The sequence below is a fragment of the Sycon ciliatum genome, chromosome 3 (assembly GCF_964019385.1).
Source record: "Sycon ciliatum chromosome 3, ocSycCili1.1, whole genome shotgun sequence".
Lineage (NCBI taxonomy): Eukaryota > Metazoa > Porifera > Calcarea > Leucosolenida > Sycettidae > Sycon > Sycon ciliatum.
Window position 1 is genome coordinate 30,063,529 of NC_088645.1, and position 21,236 is coordinate 30,084,764.

The 21,236-nt window shown below is 46.8% G+C and overlaps 1 long non-coding RNA gene across 1 annotated transcript; it reads left to right on the forward strand.

Moving 5' to 3' along the window:
- Positions 1–19,592: 19,592 nt before the first annotated feature.
- LOC135812655 (uncharacterized) lies at positions 19,593–20,778 on the forward strand. Its single transcript, XR_010552901.1, has 3 exons — positions 19,593–19,922; positions 20,019–20,184; positions 20,715–20,778. It is a non-coding gene; the product is annotated as an uncharacterized LOC135812655 (long non-coding RNA).
- The last annotated feature ends 458 nt before the right edge of the window (positions 20,779–21,236 follow it).

The following is a 21,236-nucleotide window of genomic DNA, read 5'->3' on the forward strand; positions in this document are numbered from 1 at the left end:
TAGGGTTCCCAGGTATGTCCTATGGCTGAGAGCTCGATGCAGGAACAGGTAGATTGTTGAGTGCTAGTGGGACACCCTTCTCATCAAGAATGACATCATACGGGAGTTGGCATTTGACATCCTTACTTCTCAGATATTTGTACTGTGGTAGTACTGTCTTCCTTTTTTGCAGCTGTTTTCGGGTAAGATCGTTGGAGAAGTACACAGGTGAGCCATCATCGAGTTTCAGGTCAAATCTCCTGCGATAAATTGCGCCTTTGATGGCATTATTCTGGAACTTGATCCGTATTGGACGCGATTGTGTGCCCGTAGTACGCGCTGTGCCAAGCCTTTCCGGTCAATTCCGTGGAAGATAAGGCGGTTTGGTCGACCTTCAGGGCTCTCGAGCAGATTTCCTCTAGTTTTTCCCCATCCATATCGGGGATTCCACGTACGATAGCGTACTGCTTCCGGTTTAGTCGCTCAGCTTCCTCTTGAATCAGAGCGGAAATATCAGGTGGAGCTAGTACTGTCGCTGTGGGTACGGGTGCGGGTACGGGACTGCCTTCAAGTGCACCAAGTCGTTGTTCGAAAGATGACTGAGTCTTCTTCATCACGTCATACTCCTCCATGACCTTCTCCATCCTTGTCAGCACATCATCCATGAAACGATTGAGGGTCTCCTTACTTGCCGTCCGCTCGTTACGAATTTCCTTCAGCATATGAGAAATTCTACGCAGCTCGTCATCATTGCCCTGTCCTAACTGGGTCGCTAATCGTGGTGCCTGCGAGCGGAGTGTATCAGGCGGACTAACAGCTTTGGACTTGGCTCCACTGAGCCGAGCATGCAAAGATAAAGTCCCAACACTTGGACTATGGGATGAGGAGGTTGGCATGGTCTTCCAAAGCACTACGCAATCTACTTCAGTACTGATCCGCTAAATAAAGTATAAGGGCTAGAGGCTACCCTTAAAGATATCTGAAAAACGGCGGAGCACCAAAATTTGCATCCGCACACAACGAGATCTCTTCACGTAGTCACCAACTCTCACCGCACCCAGCCCACGCCGCTACGGTAGGCCCAGACAGATCCTGCCGGCAATTCTTTGGGCAAAATATTGAATAATTGAAAGAGCGGAAATTGCCGGCAAAATCGGAGCAAAATATCCAGATGTTGGGTAAAATCGATGCCTGATACTTGGATTTCCTTGTTTCTTACCCGTTCAGCAGGATATACTGCCCAGGACGAGATCATGTCACCGAAATATCACTGGGGTTCACTGTGGCTCGACATGAATTTATAAGAACTCAGGGACACGTGCGTGGAAGCCCGTGTTGAGAAACCAACCCTGCGATTTTTATGAACCGTTATGCGGGATTGTACGGGAAGTGGATAAAATACACGTTTTTCCGGCGCAAAATGGAGCAAAATATCGAGTTGTGCCAGGCTCGGCAAAATATCGAAGATTTTGCAGCTACATTTTGCGGCAACATATCGAGGCGAGCGGAGCAGAATCTGTCTGGGCCTACTAGTCCGGGATCCTGATCTCGAAATCGAAAATTTGGGTACCACTTCGTAGGGAGCACAACAACTCTTCGCCAACCCTTCAAGTACCTAACAGTGAGTATGTCTGAAGTTGTCGGACATCTCAAAGCTGTGTCATAGCCTCAGGAGAAGGGAATATATCCGACGACGAATCGACAATTTCAGGCAGGAGATATCGTAATATTTTTGGCTCACTGGGCGAAAAATCATGAATGCAACCATTGAGAGAAAAGAAAAGAGAGCGCGCGCAAAAATGTGAAACACCTCTGACTAGGAAAGGAAGAAGAAAACGACGCCACAATTCAAGAACTTTTCAAAAGGCGATGCTCGGCGTGGATTTCTTTGAAGGAATTACTTGCTTCTATGCAACGTCCTGGTTTTTCGTTCGTCGCTGTCCTTTCCGAAAGTAGTTCAGGTCATTCAGCTCCAGATAAGTCTCTGCCGTGTGCCTTCCTCTTTCCATTTCCCCTGATGGTAGAGCCATAAAACATCGCCTGATGATACTACCTGGTAGTAGTACTGGCTCTGTCCACTGATTGGACCTTCCAGCTTGGAAGGTTCAAGGTTCTGGAACCTTCCAAGCTGGAAGGCTGTTGGCTTACGCACTGGAGATGTGTTAGAGCTACATAATGTCCACACAGCACGCGCTAATTACCAGGCTACTGTGTGGCGACTGGCTGCAACCGAAGCCCGATGTGCCTACACCCATCGGCAGAGGATGGATTCAAGACAGCGACGGTAAGTTGTTCCGATAAATAATTAGCACGGGTAATGTACCCAACTTTGGATCAAGTTATGCATGAAGAAATTTACACTTGTGTAATTGTTATGGTATGGTACGGTACGCGTCTACAAAGGCTACAGTGGAGTCTGCGGATATTGAGAAACATACTGCAAGGTTGAAAGAATTGTAATTAGCAGATAAAAGGATAAAGGATACAGTGCTGCCCTTCCCATTTAACCAGATATCTATGACTGTCTACTGCACAAATATACGCGAGGAATAAATTAACTGTCTGTGACAATGTTTGTTTCTTCCTTCAGGCAGAGTTGCTGTGAATTGGACAGAACAGCAGGCAGTGCCAAAAGAACTTCAGAGCCTCATCAGCTGCGGGTGCCGAGGAGTGTGTGACACTCAACGCTGCTCATGCAAGAAGTCATCTCTTGCGTGCACTGACATCTGCCGCTGCGAAGCTGCATGCGCAAATCCGCTCAACAGTAGGCCAGAGCAACCACCACAGCAAAGTACGTCCGTTGACGTATCGCAACTGGAAACTGAGTCCAATCATGCCCAGCCAAACTCAGATTGCGACGACTCATGTGTGTCCGATAGTGATGGATCAGTTGCGTGTACGAGTGATGATCTCAGCAATGATAACGTTGATAGCGACAGTGCGTCAGTTTGAATTCCCTGCGCAGCTGCCATATTGTAAAGGGAGAAATTAGACATACAAGAATGAATCAAGTTAGAAAACTAACAGTGACAGCAAGGCCCTACAACTAACATACATGCCATGTGGCAATATTCCTAGATATTCCTAGATTTTGTACAGTCGTCCCTGCCTAATCCGGCACCTTTTGCTACGGCGCTTTCTGCTGGATTAACGAGGGTGCTGGATTAAGAAATCCTGCCCTCTGACCCGGCCCTACCCAATTGCATGCATGTGTCATACGTCAAAACGCAGGGTTTTTCCGTGTCGATCCAAGTATTTGGTGCACAACTTTATATTCTCAACTGTTCTCCAAGAATATACACAGTGATAAAGTAAAACAGAGAACATGTTCACATGTACTCTTGCACACACACGCACACACACACACAGACCTGAAAATTGGCAGGACACTACTCCTTGCTAAAATAAGAAAGTATGGTTGACTGCTTAGCAGTTGTCTCCTGGACAACATTGACCCTCTTGAGAAGGCCACGCAAGCAGTCGACATCATGCAGGTCGAACGACGGATGTCCTTCGAAGCAAACAATTGCATCAGCAAGTGCACGGGATGCTTGTGCCAGAGTTGGAAGGCTGTTGGAGTGTGCATCCAAGATGTGCTAGAGCTGTTAGCCAGTTAGTTGTAGAACGTCAGTACCGTCGGTCAGTGTCGTGCATCGTGGCTGATTGTTTAGTAACTGGTGGTGTTAGTGGACAGTATAGCGTAACTCGTAGTTCCTTGGTCTTTCTCTTTGTATAAATTGAGTTCGGGTTCGGAAAAGTCCTAACAACCAACCGAACTGAACTCTCCCGCGCGAGGTCGAGTACAGTTGTCAACTGAATTCGATCGATAACTGAACTCTGAAGTGGCCCCGCGCGCGCGGCACTGACCAGACTGGCCTGGCAAGGAGTGCACCTGTACGGTACGCGATTTACGACTGCCGGATTATGAAATCAAACTACGTGCAGTTTTAGCGATTCGTTTCAAAAAGTCACTGCCGGAGGCGGAATTCAAGTGCCGGATTACGATGTAGGAATTGAACGAAAAAAATCGGTTTCATCAGAAAGTGCGCCGGTTGGCAAGGGTTCCGGATTAGAGAGGGACGACTGTATATGGATAAACATTGTGTGTACTATTGTACTACAGTAGAACCTGGTGTAAGCGACCTCTCGTTTTACCGACCACCTACGACCGTTTTTCCATGCACGGACAGTGCTACACAGACACTGTGGGCTGGATGTGCGCACGTGCACGGCATCATTGCAGCATATCATCATAATTGAGAAACAGTTAGTGTAATATACAGTGTAGAATTGTACTACTTTTTAACTATTTTACCAGGATGTGCAAATCATTGCAGCATATTCCTTTTGTATATTGATAAACATTGTGTGTGTGTGAGATACTATTGTATTACTTTTTTGAAATATTCTTTCGGTTCATCACTAGAATAATTGTCAGTAGATTAATTATCAGTACATGATGATCTATTTTAATACATTTTACCTGGATGTGCGCATCATTGCAACATATCATCATGTACTGATAATAATTATCTACTGACAATTATTCTAGTGATGAACTGAACGAATGAACGAATATTTCTTGAGAGAGATGCAGCGAGGACACATACTGACAAGTTATTTTGTTCTTTTCATTAGATACCAGAATCAGTGTACCAACACAGAAGTGCATTGTTATTGAACATTGAATATTGATATCAAACGAAATATATTTTTCAAGTTCGTGATTCAAGACAAAATACTGGCTCACCTTGTGCCGGGGAGTTGGTAGTATTCCATAGGATGGGGCTTCAGCAACTACAGCATTGGCTCGGGCTTCAGACTCGACACCACTAAGAAGTAATCATTCACTCGAGTCGAGACGAGTCGAGTGCTATTAGGGAGGTTTAGTTCCCACGTAACGGAAACGCGTACGTGGGTGATCTACGTAAAGTGGATGAAGGGCACCCACGTTGCAATGTTGTGTTTAGTCACACGGAACAAACAAAAGCATAAAGCGAAAGGCCCAAACCTGGTCAAAGACGAAGCTACCCGGGCCTAAGAAGCTCATCGAATATTTTGATTTCGTGCTTCGGAAACTTCTTCAGCTGAGCACCCTCACAGCTTGCACAATGCGCTCCATTCTGATTTTCACCCACGTTCTGGCGGAACGTGGGTGAGCCTCCATACACGGCATGTCGTGAATCAGAAAACGTCTGTACGTGGGTCACTGAGTATCATGTGGTACACCCACGTAAAGTACCCACGGATTACGTGGGACTAAACCTCCCTATTACGAGTGTTGACAACTTTTTGAAATAATTCAAAATACTGTACTGTACTGATGCATTTCCCTCACTGCGCGTAAAATGCTTCATGTGAGCGTGCCCAATCAATGCTCAGGTGCACGAAGATCTTGAAATCGGCGAGGAGAAATTGCCATGAAAACCCCCTCGTAGCAAGCTTATGGCACAGCTTTCAGGAGTCCGACAAGTGAATCCATGCTACCAAACCCCTTCCCTATCTAACTGGACCATGCCCAAATCCTCCTTCCAAAGTGGCACACCAACTGCGAAAAATTGATTTCTCACAATCCGGATCCCGGACTATACGCTACGGCGTGCGACCTGAGCTGGCCGCCCTGCCGTGCAGTATGGAACTGTCCTCAAGCCAGTCACGTATTTGGCAGCCCAGTGAGCTGTCTACCGGTATACCGGATCGCAGCGTTTACTTGTAGAAGCACGTAGAAGCGCCAAATGCGGCAGGGCCAGTCTCGGGCTGGTCGCGTAGGCGGCAGGCTGGCGGGCGACCGGCAAGGCTTCATTTAGAAAAGCGATCCTGTCAGCTTTTCTATTATTGTGTTCACATGGCAGAAAAACGACATCGCTATGCTACGTAAATTTCTACGTAAGGTGCTCGGTATTTCACTTAGGCTACGTAAGATTCTACGTAAGGTGCTCGGTATTAGATCTACCAACGCGTGGTCGCCGCGTGCTGTGCACGTGCACGGCAGACATTGTGTTGCAGTGCAGTCCGTTTTCGGATGTGCATGCGCGAGGCCCTACCTTCTTTGGAACTGTTTCTTGCATGTTTCGGATATTTCGTGTCCTGGCTTATTTCGCTTCGGCTCCGCTGAGACCTCCTTTCACGGAATATTACTCAACGACAGGTGAGTTCACCAGTTCCCTTTGATTCATTTGCTTGTTTTGACTCTTTCATTTACGAAAAGTGTGCTGATTTTAGGTGGAATACAATAAATAATGGAAGAGCTGACAGGATCTCTTTTCTAAATTTAGCTTTTCTGCTGTCGAGGTCTCCTTTTACGGAATACTCAATGACAGGTGATCTCTGAGTTGTCCAGTTTCCTTCGATTCATTTGCTTATGCTCACCCTTTCATTTACGGAAACGTGTGCTGATTTTATTCGGATTTAGATCCATTCGTATCTCTTTGCCCTTTCCAACAGTGCGAAGAACGCGAATTCACCTTCTTGACGGTAAGGCTTATGTTGCTGCTGAGGCTTAATTAGATGTGTTGTCGAAATACTCATGTTCATTGTACATTGGTGCGTTACAAGTAAGGCACTGGTCATGACTGCTTCCGGCATTCCGTGCTCCGATCATAGGGTAGAATCTGAATTTTGCAGTGGCATAGAAACGTTGGCAGTTCCCAATCTGGAGGGAATGGTTCAAGGATGCATTGGCCGAGTATGCAAAATAAAATTCGCATATCAGGGAAAATCTCCATTATGGAGAGGTTCATGCATTCAGTGACTTGTTTGCTTCATACGAAACAAGCCAATGGCTGCAGTCTCGTCTCGTGAAAATCTCGTACGATTGGATTTGTTTACTCGAGTCTGGGCTGTTTGATTTGTGAGTAGCGGCGAGATTGCACTGCCCCAAATAAAGTTGCGTGCCGGCAGAGCAAGAATTACGATCTACAATCTGTTTGTAGTACCTGCAAGAATGGACTGTACATGTATCGTATTTTCTCTGTTGTTGTTTCAGTTGCCGTCATGTTGCTAAAGAAAGGTTCAGTGACTCATTTGTTTCATACAAGACGAGTCAATGGTTTGGTCTGGCTTAGAATCTTTCGCTGCAGAAGAAATCTATTCGTGTCTCTATTGGAGAAATAATTGTACTCACTCGTTATAAAATAGAGCTAATTAAGACAAACTCACAGAAAAAATACCATCGGTCCCTTGATGTTCGTCCTAAAGAGGTTTGACTGGATATCATTCATACTCCCCCGAAGTCGTGTAACATTTTATTATTATGGAGTGCCTTGTTTATCTCTCAGTACCTCCAACCATTATATCCTTGCACCTTACATGTATATACTCAGGATCAGTGTAGTTGTTGGAACGAGGTGTCGGGCTCAACAATGTATTTGTATACATTTTAATACATGTATATTGTTCCTACTTTGCTGTGTTGTTTTAGACAATCGTGGACTTGTAACACTTTGAAGTCATTGAACTACTTCCAAAAGTTGTATCAACATCAACAGGATTACGATTTCAGTTCAATATGATGCTGGATGACCTTATCACGACAACCCATGACTACAATTATAAACACAGAATCAACAAAAACATCTGCGACACGCACCTGGTTACAATTCTCAAGTAAATGTGATTTAGGGTGTGGACATCTGAATTTTCTGAAAGACCAAGACAATTTTATGACATGAAATTCTGCAACAGCAACATCCACAGAATGACCTGCGTATAAAAAAAGTATCACCGCCACTGCACTACCCATATGATTCCCCTGCAGAAGAACATGAATATGCGGGACTAGTGCCATTTTCTGCAAGAAAAGGCTTGCACATTAGGCCTTGGCGGATAATGCTCGAAAAGGTGGCAGATTCTGCTCGAAAAGCAGTGAAATTGGCAGAACCATACAAACCTTATGGCGGGCAATTCATCGAATTCTGCTCCATTTCTTTATCCACATACCAAACATGCATGAAACTTACCCGAAAAAGTACCGAATTCTGCCAATTCTTCTACAGGCATTATCCGCCAAGGCCTATTGCACATCAATGCGTATAATACGGTATTGAATTTGATATGATGCACGTGTAGAGGCGCTACATGTAGGCCATCGTTTAGGGCATTCTATTGGTGACACAATTATTATATAATAATATCCTTAGCTATAAAAAACAAAAGAAATTATAGCAATAAAAACTGCTTTATGGCAGTTTTCTAAAAAAAGTTATTGTGTTCTAGTCCATGGACCCCGTCTAAAAAGTAGTAAATTAACGAAATGGGATAGCCGAAAATTAAAATTTCACACAAAACCTCACAATAATCACAACACTTGAGGATCTTAGTTAAAAAAAATACTGCTTTCAACACTTGTTTAGTCTGACCTGAGTCCATCTTGGTCTGACACTTCAAGGGTGACTTGTAGGAGTACTGCGCCAACATGCATGAATAGGAAAGAGGACCACGAGGGGAAAAGGTCTTCTCGCTTTTCATCCTGTGTGTGATTATTGTGAGGTTTTGTGTGAAATTTTAATTTTCGGCTATCCCATTTCGTTAATTTCTTACTTTTTAGACGGGGTCCATGGACTAGAACACAATAACTTTTTTTAGAAAACTGCCATAAAGCAGTTTTTATTGCTATAATTCGCATTTGGATCACCCAAGTGATACAGGTGCTTCGACTGCACCCCGTGGCGCATCAAGGAGGCATCTGGGGGCTGGGGCCCAGGTAGCCCGCTCGTAAGTGCACCACCGTATCAGGTATGCGCAGGTGGAGCAGCAGAGCAAGATGTGTGCCGGACACTCACCATCATCCGGTCGACTTCATGGTTGTGCGACATTACACAGCCGGCACTCATCACTTGCTATTGCTTGTAGAAGGCTAGAATTTTTTTCTCTCGTTTGCTCTAAAGCTAGTTGGTTTACATGGTTTATAGTAACTTTATACCCGTACCTGAGCATGGATCCTTCCCAGCAGCAGATCGCTGGTATTCCTCGTTTGAGACCGCGGCGACGGCAGCGTCGGCCCTGACCAACAAGCCTCGGGCGATGAGCATGCCGGCCGAAAATGCAGGCATGGACACTGTCGTGCATGACCAGTTGAGTTTCTTGGAGGCGCTATGATGCCGGCCGGGGCGACGCATTTGTTGGCGCAAGGGAGACGATTAGGACAATACGGCGTGCAGAATACTTCGAGCTGGCCACAATGCTTCCTTCATGTCCTGCCCACACGCAGCCAGCAGCCAAACGTGTTAGAATCAATCAATCTGATGGCAGTCACTGAGTGAAATAGTCATTGGCAAGAGAAAAAACTGAATCTCTAATCTACTGGGTCGAGGCCTGGCAGACTTTCAGCACCATCGCACCTTGCAACACGAGCTTACGCCCTCTGGGGCCCTGATTAGTCCGACAAGAAATTCATACTGCACGGCGACAAAAAGGCAGTTTGAGCAGTCTGGAATCCGGGACTTGCCGAAATCCAACCGTGACGGAACTAGCCCACTTCAGCCCCCGCATGGTAGCAGAACACAAGCCTTCATCTCGCTGACTACCCATATTACGGACATGGACAACTCCCCTCCGGGCTCTCTTTCACGTGGACGATTAGTCCATTTCCTCTCATCCGCTCCTTAACAAGCTGCTGGACTCGGCTTAGTCCTGAACTCATGCTATGTGGGAGCAACTAACCATGGCAGCAAACTGGCTGAACATCTTCTCAACCAATGCGTGCCTCCTTTTTCGTGCGCTGTGTAGTCTATCTCTCTCAGCACACATGGGTAAGCACGGACACACACACACACGCACACGCACACGCATACATACATACATACATACATACATTCACACATACATACACACACACACACACATACTCTCTCTCTCTTTTTCTCTCTTTATCCTCCTCTTCTACATCCCTAACCCTGCTTCGCCTCTATTTGCTGTCACTCCCCTCCCCTTCCTACTCTCGTACTAGGCGGCATTACACCAAGTCTCAGCATGTGGGGTCTACTTTGCTGTGTTGGGGCTTTGTTTGGACATGGCGAGCTGTTATCATATTTCCTTGCGGCTGTTGTCGCTGTTGCCATTGTTGTTTAGATACCACGGCGAGCCGGCAGTAAGTGCCGGTTTTCGCGGGCTGGCGACCTTGTCTTACTTTCAGTAATTAACACTTTACCCGAGGTGCGACGGATTAATCCGTCACGACCGCGCAGGGCAGATTGCAGAAACACTTATGTGCGTTACACACACACACACACTCACACATTATGCGCACCCGGCGGGCAGGGCGAGTGGCCCATGCTGCTTATTCAGTTGTACTAGCGGAGGCAGGGGCAATTCCCCTTCGTAATCGCCCGTGCGGCGGAATACCCGGCGTCCTGATACGGCGGTTGTGCGAGCAAATGCAGCGGTGGTTCCCTTTTGAGCTCTGTTTGCGGCAGAGGCAGGGGCAGCGCCCCTAGCCCATGCGGCGGTTGACCCGGCAGCCCGACATGGCAGTTGACCCGGCGACCCGATATGGCAACTGACCCGGCGGTCTGATATGGCGGCTGACCCAGCGGTCTGATATGGCGGCGGCGGCTAACCCAGCGGTTTGATATGACGGGTGACCCAGCGGTCTGATATGGCGGCTATGCGAGCAAATTCAGGGGCGGCGCCCCTTTGCACGTGTTGTGCGCGGCGGCATTGGTCAAGGCAGGGGCAGCGCGCCTCGCCTGGGTGGCGTTATGCCCGGCGCTGCGGCTATGTTTGCAAAACACAGGGCCGCTCCCCTTTGAGCTTTGTATGTTCACAGCTATGTTTGCAAAATTCAGGGGCAGCTCCTCTTGGGGCCTGGTACAGCTATGTTTGCAAAAAGCAGGGGCAACTCCCCATATTATTATTATTATTATTATTATTACTTTTCCCGTTTGTCTCTTTCCCTCAAACCAATTAATATTATTATTATTATTTTAATATGGCAATAAGTAGGACGAGCTGAAGCGACATGTGGACTACTTTATTAACAATGTAAGCGATGGAGACGATGCAAGAAACAACCTAAAGGGTAAGGAAAAATACATGTAAGAAGAAAAAGGGCAATGGAAAAAAAAAAAAGATGATTCGAACAAGTTTTCGTACAACACTCTTCAGGAATCACCGTTGTACTAAAGAACAAAATGAGAACAAAGGAAATAATATAGCAATCAAGGTAGGGTGACACGATACAATGACAGCACTAGAATATCGAGGTGCGATTTCTCACAAAAGTGTGCAGAAAACAAGGGTATACAAGTAAGAACTAAGCGTGACAAGTGTGTATCAGCAACAAAAAACAAAAAAGTGAGAACGAATGATAATAATAACAATAATAAACAAGAAGGTGACAAAACACATTTAGGCACAAGTGGCAACAACGTTGCCACACTACACAACAGAACATTATTTGAACAATTTTAAGGTAATAACACTATCTTTCTGGACACACAAATTCGGCTTATGAATGCGCTGACAAACAGCTTCCAAAACTTGTAACTGCAAAAGATAACCATGACGAGCACGGCACAAAACAGAAAAACAGTCGAGAGTCGAGATTGTGTGCGTCCGTCTCGTAATAACAAGTCTTCAGTATACAATCATTTGGTTTCTAGTACTGACTGTTGTCGTACTTATTCTGATTCCTGTTTTTCTGTTTTGTGCCGTGCTCGTCATGGTTATCTTTTGCAGTTACAAGTTTTGGAAGCTGTTTGTCAGCGCATTCATAAGCCGAATTTGTGTGTCCAGAAAGATAGTGTTATTACCTTAAAATTGTTCAAATAATGTTCTGTTGTGTAGTGTGGCAACGTTGTTGCCACTTGTGCCTAAATGTGTTTTGTCACCTTCTTGTTTATTATTGTTATTATTATCATTCGTTCTCACTTTTTTGTTTTTTGTTGCTGATACACACTTGTCACGCTTAGTTCTTACTTGTATACCCTTGTTTTCTGCACACTTTTGTGAGAAATCGCACCTCGATATTCTAGTGCTGTCATTGTATCGTGTCACCCTACCTTGATTGCTATATTATTTCCTTTGTTCTCATTTTGTTCTTTAGTACAACGGTGATTCCTGAAGAGTGTTGTACGAAAACTTGTTCGAATCATCTTTTTTTTTTTTCCATTGCCCTTTTTCTTCTTACATGTATTTTTCCTTACCCTTTAGGTTGTTTCTTGCATCGTCTCCATCGCTTACATTGTTAATAAAGTAGTCCACATGTCGCTTCAGCTCGTCCTACTTATTGCCATATTAAAATTATTGTCTCCTCGTCGAATTTTTAAATTATTATTATTATTTATTAAATTTTTAATAGCCCTTCGAGCCTTGTATGTAATCGTTTACAGTGATGCTTGCAGAAAGCAGAGGCAGCTCCCCTTAGTGCGTGGTATGTTTACAGCTATGTTTGCGAAGAAGAAGAAAAGAAAGAATTAAAGGTCTCTTGGAGCTGGGTATGTTTACGGCCACGTTTGCAAAATGCAGGGGTAGCTCCCCTTGGATCTTTAGCTAGTTTACAGCTGTGCGGACAAAATGCAGGGGCAGCACTCCTTGAAACTTTGGATACTTACCACTATGTTGGCTAAATGCAGGGGCAGTTCCCCTTGGGGCTTTGGATGCTTACAGCCAGGTTTGCAAAATGCAGGGCAGCTCCCCTCTGAGCTTCCTAGGTTTCCTGCTAGGTATGCAAAACGCAGGGGTAGCTCCCCTTTGGAGCTTTGGATGTTTACAGCTATGCTTGCAAACTGCAGGGGCAGCTCCCCTTGGAGCTTTGGAAGTAATTAGTTGGATGTTTACAGGTATGGTCGCAAAACGCAGGGGCAGCTCGTCTGGGAGCTTTGGATGTTTGCAGCTATGCTTGCAAACTGCAGGGGCAGCTCCCCTTGGAGCTTTGGAAGTTGGATGTTTACAGGTATGGTCGCAAAATGCATTGGCAGCTCCCCTGGGAGCTTTGGATGTTTACAGCTATGTTTGCAAATGCAGGGTCAGCCCCCCCCCCCCCCCCCTTGGAGCCTTGGATGCTTACAACTATATTTGCAAAATGCAGGGACGGCTTCCCTTTGAGATTTTGTTGGTTTACAGCTAGGTTTTCAAAACGCAGGGGTAGCTCCCCTGGGAGCTTTGGATGTTTATTAGTTTGCTTGCAAAATGCAGGTGCAGCTCCCCTTGGAGCCTTGGAAGTTTACAGCTATGTTTGCAAAATGCAGGGGCAGCTCCTCTTGGAGCATTGGATGTTTACAGCTATGTTTGCAAAATGCAGGGGCATTTCCCCTTGGAGCTTTGTATATTTACAGCTAGGCTTGCAAAATGCAGGGACATTTCCCCTTGGAGCTTTGTATATTTACAGCTAGGCTTGCAAAATACAGGGGCAGCTCCCCTTGGAGCTTTGTATATTTACAGCTAGGCTTGCAAAATGCAGGGACATTTCCCCTTGGAGCTTTGTATATTTACAGCTAGGCTTGCAAAACGCAGGGGCAGCTCTCCCTCGGAGCGTGGTTTGTTTGCAGCTGAGATGGGGAGTGCAACCGGAGATCTCCTTTCGAGCTTGCTTGTTCGCATTTGCTTATTAGCACCGAAGCTCGGGCACCCAGCCGGTCCTGACTGGCCTCTAGCGCATACTCCCGGCCCCGGCCACACTTATTGCCTGTTGCAGGATAGGGGCCTCACCACATATTTTTTGGACGATCGGCGGGCGAGAAGCCGTCATCGACCTAAGAGGCAAAATACAGGAATAACTGAGAAACTAATAATTGTATACAACGCGACAACCCTTTCGCTCTGTTGTCTGCTCGGCTGGGGGCACCCAGGTATCCCCCTCGTGCGAACACCACCCGAGGAAGCGGACAAGTTGACGGCGTATTCAGTAGTGCCCAGCACCAGCAGGACCTACCAATCAGGGGAAAGCCTAGCAGTCCTTCATGGTAATTCCCTTGGTAGACTCCCTCAAGCTGACACAGGATCTGGCCGCCAGGAAGGGGCCTGGACCGCAGCTCCAGGCCGCCGGGAGGTGGTCAGGGTTGACCTGCAAGAGATGCATGTGCGGTGGAGCCTGTGACTAAACGGCCACCCCTTGGGGCCAGAGAAAGCGGTCTTGAGGGGCAGGTGGTCCTTAGTTAGAGACTTGCACCACAAGATATGAATGTGAGACCGCTTGTGTCCGGCGAAGGGGTAGGTAGTACCAGGCGGGTAGCTAGTCACACTTGTATCTAACACGACAGCCCTTCGGCTGTTGTCTGCCCGGCTTGGGGCGCCCAGATACCCCCCTGTGCGAACACTACCCACGGAAGCTGACAAGTCGACAGCGTACTCAGTAGTGCCCAGCACCAGCAGGAGCTACCAACCAGGGGAAAGCCTAGCAGTCCTTCATTGGTAGACCTCCTCAAGCTGACACAGGATCTGGTTACCACGAAGGTGCCCGAACGGCAGCTCCAGGCCGCCGGAAGGTGGTCAGGGTTGACCCGCAAGAGATACATGTGCGGTTGAGCCTGTGGCTAACGACCACCCTGCTAAGCGCCTATCGCACGCTGTAGCCATTATGAGGAATAGATTGCTACCAGCAGCTAAATGTTCAAATAGGTATTTGGATTTTAAATCTCAAGCCTTGCAGTATATTATCAGCGACATAGGTTTTCCAATGCTCACTGGATTGATATCTGTTCATTGAAACCAACTTTCCGTTTTTTCTTTCCTTTCGTCTCCTTTTCTACAATATCCTATAACATGTTATTCACAGTGGGTCCAATGTTATTAGGCATTTTGCCTGTTTTAATTTCCACTATAAATAAAGTATACACAACAACAACAACCCCTTGAGGCCAGAGAAAGTGGTCCTTAGTGGCAGGTGGTCCTTGGCTACAGGCTTGCACCGCACAACCATTATAAATGTGAGACCGTCCGTGCCTGGCAATGTGGTCGGTAGTACCAGACTGGTCGCCGGTCACGGTGGTCTTTAGCTACTGGTTTCACTGCCAGATAGGCGTTAGCCTTTGGGTAATCCTGAAATAAAGATTATTGGAAAGGCTTTCTGTCTAAAGCCTTTCCATACTGGTGCTCGATGTTTTTAGTTTGGGGACACCAAAATTAGTGTACCGCTAAAGACACGTGGTCGACACGTTGTTGGCACGTTGTTGACACTTTGTTGACACGTGACCCAATTACCGGCCTACCAAGTGCCTTTGGCGACCGCTAACAGCAACTGTGGAACAGTGCAGTGCCCTTTTTTGGAGCAACGTACGAGTAGTGCCCGTGGATTATGACCCCGCGACCCCAATCTACGTGGCGGTCCGCAATTCGCTACTTCACACTGACTGGCGTCCGGCATCGTCCCGAATTTGGCCGCAATCTGCTCTCGGGACCCCTATAGGGCTCCCTGACCTGCTCCATCTCCGCCATCGTCAATGTACTGCGCATCCACCCAGGCCAGGACTGCACTTACTTACGGGAAGGAGTATTTGCAAGATGGAATCTGGGAACTGGAAGACGACGAAGAAGAAGCGTGGGAATCCGGCGGCAATGGCTGGGATGTAAGTCCAACATTGCTGGTGCTAGAGTTGCCACTGCTTGCTTTAATATAAGGGAATCATGTGTGTTGCCTTTTGCCTTTTCCGACGTCCTCCTCCGACTGTACTCCCGATCCCAGGACTGAACTTACGGGAAGGAGTGCTTCCAAGATGGAAGACCAAGAAGAAGAAGCCGCTGAATCTGGCGGCAATGGCTGGGGTGTAAGTCCAACATTTCTGGTGCTAGAGTTGCCACTGCTTGTTTATAAGGGATTCATGTGTGTTGCCCTTTTTGCCTTCTCCCATGTTCTCCTCCGACTGTACTGGTGAACGCTGTGACATATGTTGCCCTTTCCAGGCAGTAGAAGGGAGGGGCGGGGGGCAGTACATCCTGGCATCCAGGAATGCTAGGTGGAACTAGGCAATCTGACCTTTCCTCTTACTCCAATAATGGTATGGATGGGGAGTTCTTGAACATCCTCAGTCTTGTTAGAGTGAACTGTGCAACTCGGCAATCGGTGATAGCAGAGGACCAATGCCGATGGCGATGCTCCTTCCTTTTTCTCTGTCACAGGCTGCGGTCTCGAGAAGAAGCGTTATTTCTGCATTCCAAGAAGGACGGCACAATGGTGAGTGGAACTTCGTGGGTGTGCAGCCTTGCTAGTTGAATTGTAAATCAACCATTCTTCCTGTCTCTGACTTCTTCAATGTCCTCCTCAGTGTCGGACTGTCCGCGTCGCATTGAACTGGTCCGATGAGGCTGCTATTGCACACACAGTGAGGGAACTCCCATACGGGAACTCGGAAGTACTGCTACAGTACAGGTAAGGTGGTCATTGCTTATGTGGGTGCGCCGTTGTTGTCAACTTTTAAGCCAGATGTACTCCGACCTACATGGAGTCTGAAAGTAGTCAGCTGGCGAACTACAATTGAAGATTAGACGTTATATGCCGCGGCTTGGTCAGCTTTTTCAGTTTCACAATGAATTGCACTCAGCACCGCTTCTCGGAATATCTTGTCAGGATAGCTGTGGAACGCATCCTCCCCAGTGGCGGAACGGCAAATGTGCTGTTCATTTTTAGGCTTGCTTTTATGGTACGTACAAATCCCCATTGAAAAGACATAGTGGAGACCAGAAACTGCAAATAGATGTTGGGAACCGCGAAGACCACCCTTCCTCGTCAAGTTCCCTGAGGATGTGGAGGGGGGGGGGGGGGAGCGGAGGAGGGACATTCCTGCACTGCTTAAAGTAGGATTCACAGGAGCATTTTCAGAAATTGCTTGTACATTTGTACCAGTTGTAACCGACAAACGCATTCTCATTGAGCTTTGACTTGAGGCACGTCAGCAAGGCACTGTTGCATCGCTGACGTCTTGTCGTGATTCTGTGAATGGTATTTTGTGCGAGTTTGCATCGCACGCAGAATCGCAGGTCGTGTCGCATTGCGCAGCACACTGCCAAATTGCTTCTGTGAATCCCACGTGAATGGGAATTCCAATGGGAATGTAATCCATTGCCAACAGGTGTATTCCCGAGCTGCGCATCATACTGCAAAATTGCTCCTGTGCATGCGAGTTTGCATCGCACGCAGAATCGCAGGTCGTGTTGCATTGCGCAGCACACTGTCAAATTGCTTCTGTGAATCCCACGTGAATGGGAATTCCAATGGGAATGTAATCCATTGCCACCAGGTGTATTCCCGAGCTGCGCATCATACTGCAAATTGCTCCTGTGCATGCAAATGGATTTCATTGCTCTTCTGTAGTTTGGGAAATTCTCGATTATGATAATTCTGCGTGTGTGTGTACACCAGCCCTGAACATACATGTAGGTGACCCATTTGTGGTGTCTCATAGCCTACCTCACGACCTTATGCTTTCTTTCTGTATCACTTGTATCTTGCAGGTATATCACCCCGTGACGACCACATCGAAGTCTGAAATTGAAGTGTGAAGATGCTTCAGCAACCCCTTCATATTTTTCCATTGCTTTTATTGTGCTTCTACTGTGCATGTGATGGCAATGTATGCCGGTGACACGGTCAGATTTTGTCCATGCGTGTAACGTACACCTGCATGCTATCGTTGAAAAGGATCTGCCACTTACGATCTTCGGACGAGTACCAGGTCAGCTTGGTTTTGTGTGGGCTGTACCAGATGCTGTTCACTTCTCTATCTGTTGGATATGTGACTTTCTGCAAGTTTCTGGTGTATGGTGGCCACTTCTTTGCTTGTCTTTGTATGACATTACAATAATTCTGTATTCACTGCTTCCATGGTGTGGTCTGCAAACTGCAATCCTTAGGCAAATATCATCACGCTGCAATGTTGTGCTTTGGCCGCCAGCTTACCTACACATTGTAGTTGAATTATTTTTGTTTCACAACTGACTTCCTGAAGTATGGTGGCTACTGCTTTGCATGGCATTATACAATGTTCATCAAGAATTTCCTGTTTGGGTCGTGTGTGTGTGTGTGTGTGTGTGTGTGTGTGCATGGCTTCGCCAGTTGTGTGGATTAGACAGTTATCTGGCGCTTGTCTTGATCTGTTTCAATCAGAATCAGATCCGCTATCGTTGCTATAAAGAGAAAATCTGTGGGTGCACATCCAGTGAATTTGCAGATTTGCGTGCTTCTCTTGCGACGGGCGTATACATGGTACATTGTGTGTGTGTGTGTGTGTGTGTGTGTGTGTGTGTGTGTGTGTGTGTGTGTGCGTGCGTGCCCGTGTGTGCCATGTGCATGTGCGTGTTTGTCACAATGTGTCTGTGTGCAGGGAGGGCTGGAATGTATCAGTGTGCTACTGCAGTCGCATGGCTACATACAGTGGATCGCGCGCGTGCTCACCATGTTTATCTTCGGAGCAGGGCCGGTATGGGGGAGGGAACAGAAAAAGAACTGAAATTACCCATATAAAAACCGCTCTGTGAGCGGTTCTGAAAAACCTCTACTGGTGCAGCCCCGTCGCAAAAGTAAGAAATTAGAACTGGCGCATTGTCCTCCCAAATGTGAACTGATCCACCTAAATCGCGATTGACGGGACCCGAACGCACCAGTAGCACGAGGTCGGGAGGGCACAGGATCACAGCCGGCGTCGGCGCTGATCAAGTTACCATACAACACTTACAGTACGTAGACCTACCCCGAAGCCCACCTTTGCCGCTTTGGCTTTGGCTATGGACCAGCGTTCCCAGCTGCATCCACAGGTAGGAACCTCGTGCTACTGGTGCGTTCGGGTCCCGTCAATCGCGATTTAGGTGGATCAGTTCACATTTGGGAGGACAATGCGCCAGTTCTAATTTCTTACTTTTACGACGGGGCTGCACCAGTAGAGGTTTTTCAGAACCGCTCACAGAGCGGTTTTTATATGGGTAATTATTATATGACTGTATACCGAATCAGGCATGCCATCACAGGTCTACAGCGAACAGCACAGAGACCGACGGGACCAAGAATAGGGGATAGCGTGCGGCGAGGCCACCCCCATTATTTTGGGAGGCACGGCTTCATGTTAGAGCAGTAAATAGCAGTTAGGGACTCAGCTGAGTCAAGCTGGACTCAGCGCGTCAAGTTTGGCATAATACAAGAAACGCTGCTATACATGTACGTGAAACCAGTGGGACCATTGTCATTAGGTTTAGGCCTGTTTAGGAACTCGACTTTAAATAAAGCCAAACAACAACAAAAAACGTAGAGAAATCATGTAGAGAGCAGGTGCCTGGGTTAGAGTCTACGGCTTCGCGTGTTTTGGCTCCAGATTTCTACGCGGAGATGGGGTTCTCTACGTTGTTGCACACGCAGAGAAAATGCGTACGGATTTGCTGGGTATCGATCAACTGCATGCAGAAAACTGCCAAATATGGAAGGGGAAATTCCCAGTACACATTCCATGTGACTTCTCTAGGTGAAACGTAGAGCAGAACAGCATTTCTTTACGTTACGAGAACGCGAAGAAAGTTCGCGTGATTCTTTGCGTCGCGTTCCCAAAACGTAGAGCAGAACCTCCCTAATACAAGAAGCGCGCTTTCCCCAGACAGTTGTGTGGTTATGGGGCTGTTAAGTGATGACGTCACAGTTCCTTCGATACGCATAGCAACGATCCCACTGAGGACAAACAAAAGTAGCGCCGTCTCCACCGAACCAGTTGTCAGTGGCAACATATAGGAATCGTGTACATTTCTTCGTTTCTTCTTTGCTGTTTTCAGTGAGTGTTTTGTTTTCTCTTTGTCCTTGATCTCGACGGTGTTGTCGTGCTCATTACCTTACTGAGACGTCTCTTGTGACTGTAGCCAGTGTCACGGAGGATTTTATTGGCGTGACGAGGTAGATCGCCGAGATCGAGCGTGAAAAACGCTCTGCATTAGTAGCTCCTGTAGAATGTCTTCTGGGATGGCGTGTCCATGGTCAACAAAGCCAAGGTGCAAGACAGCATAAGAGATCGTGTAAACGATGTGAACTCCAATAGGTAAGCTCCTGAACAAGTGGAAAGATAATTATGTGTATTTACAAACTCTCTCTTCATCCATCGATTGCAGCTATGCATTGCGTTTTGTCTTCACAGATAATCTGGACAAATAAATTATATTGTAACTGGAGAGTGCAATCGTGCTTGGGACCCATCCCAATGTCATCACATGGCTGTGGTGACTAGTGTATACTTGGGAGAGTTTTTCCTCAACTGAGACGGAGTGTAGGTGGATGGATTATGAGAAATGCGAAGATGTGGAGTAAGTTGTGTCGAAGAAATGTGTAATAAAATAAAATTTACTTTACACTCAAACATACACTGTACATGTACATGTAACATCATGATAATGATTCCATCTTCATATCTCCGCAACAGGTACGCCATACGCACCGAATACTTGGTGTGTGTGTGTGCACGCGCGCGCTGCGTGCACGCGTACATGCACACACTCCCATGCGTGGCCGAGTTGGCCGGATGAACAGACCACGCATTTGCACGAGGTGTCCGTCATGTCATTGGAATGCTGTACTTTATCACTTTATTCCAAAATAGTATGTCTTGCCCCTGTGAAATGGAGTTTGTGTCTATGCTCAGCGGGTATCGTGCCATGACGCCACACTGCAGTCCGCGCTGGAAATAAAATAGCACTTCATGGATTATTTTAACTAATTTCCTTTGTGTTTACTTTGTTGAGCCCGTGGTTTCATTTCTGTGTTCTGTTATGATTGGCCTCTGGAAATAATCGGAGTGGATGTCATTTTTGTCATATGTGTGTATCTTGTGCAACAGGTTCAAGGCTAGATGCACTTCACATTCGGCGTGCGATCTCGGCGTCTGGGACCTGATAACGTCTTAGTTGGATGGATAATCATAATCAAGGCTGATACTACTCGGCACACCAATGTACATGTCAATGTAATTTTTACTTTTTCAGAGCTGCACTATTTACGTCTTGCCTGCTTTCCTTGGTACTAGCGTGTTTCCCCCGGATTATTTCATTTCTGTGTTCTGACATGATTGGTCTCTGGAAATCATCAGAGTGGATGTCATTTTGCCATATATGTGTGCCTTGTGCGACAGGTTCAAGACTAGATGCACTTCACATTCGGCGTGCGATCTCAGCGTCTGGGACCTGATGAAGTCTTGGTTGGATGATTATTCAAGCCTGATACCACTCGACACACCAATGTTCATGTCAATGTAATTTTTTCAGAGCTGCACAATTTACGTGTTGATGCTTACTTCGGTGTTAGCGTGTTTCCCCCGGATTGTTTCTATCATCATGATCGTGTGTTCTTGGGCCGAGCGAGC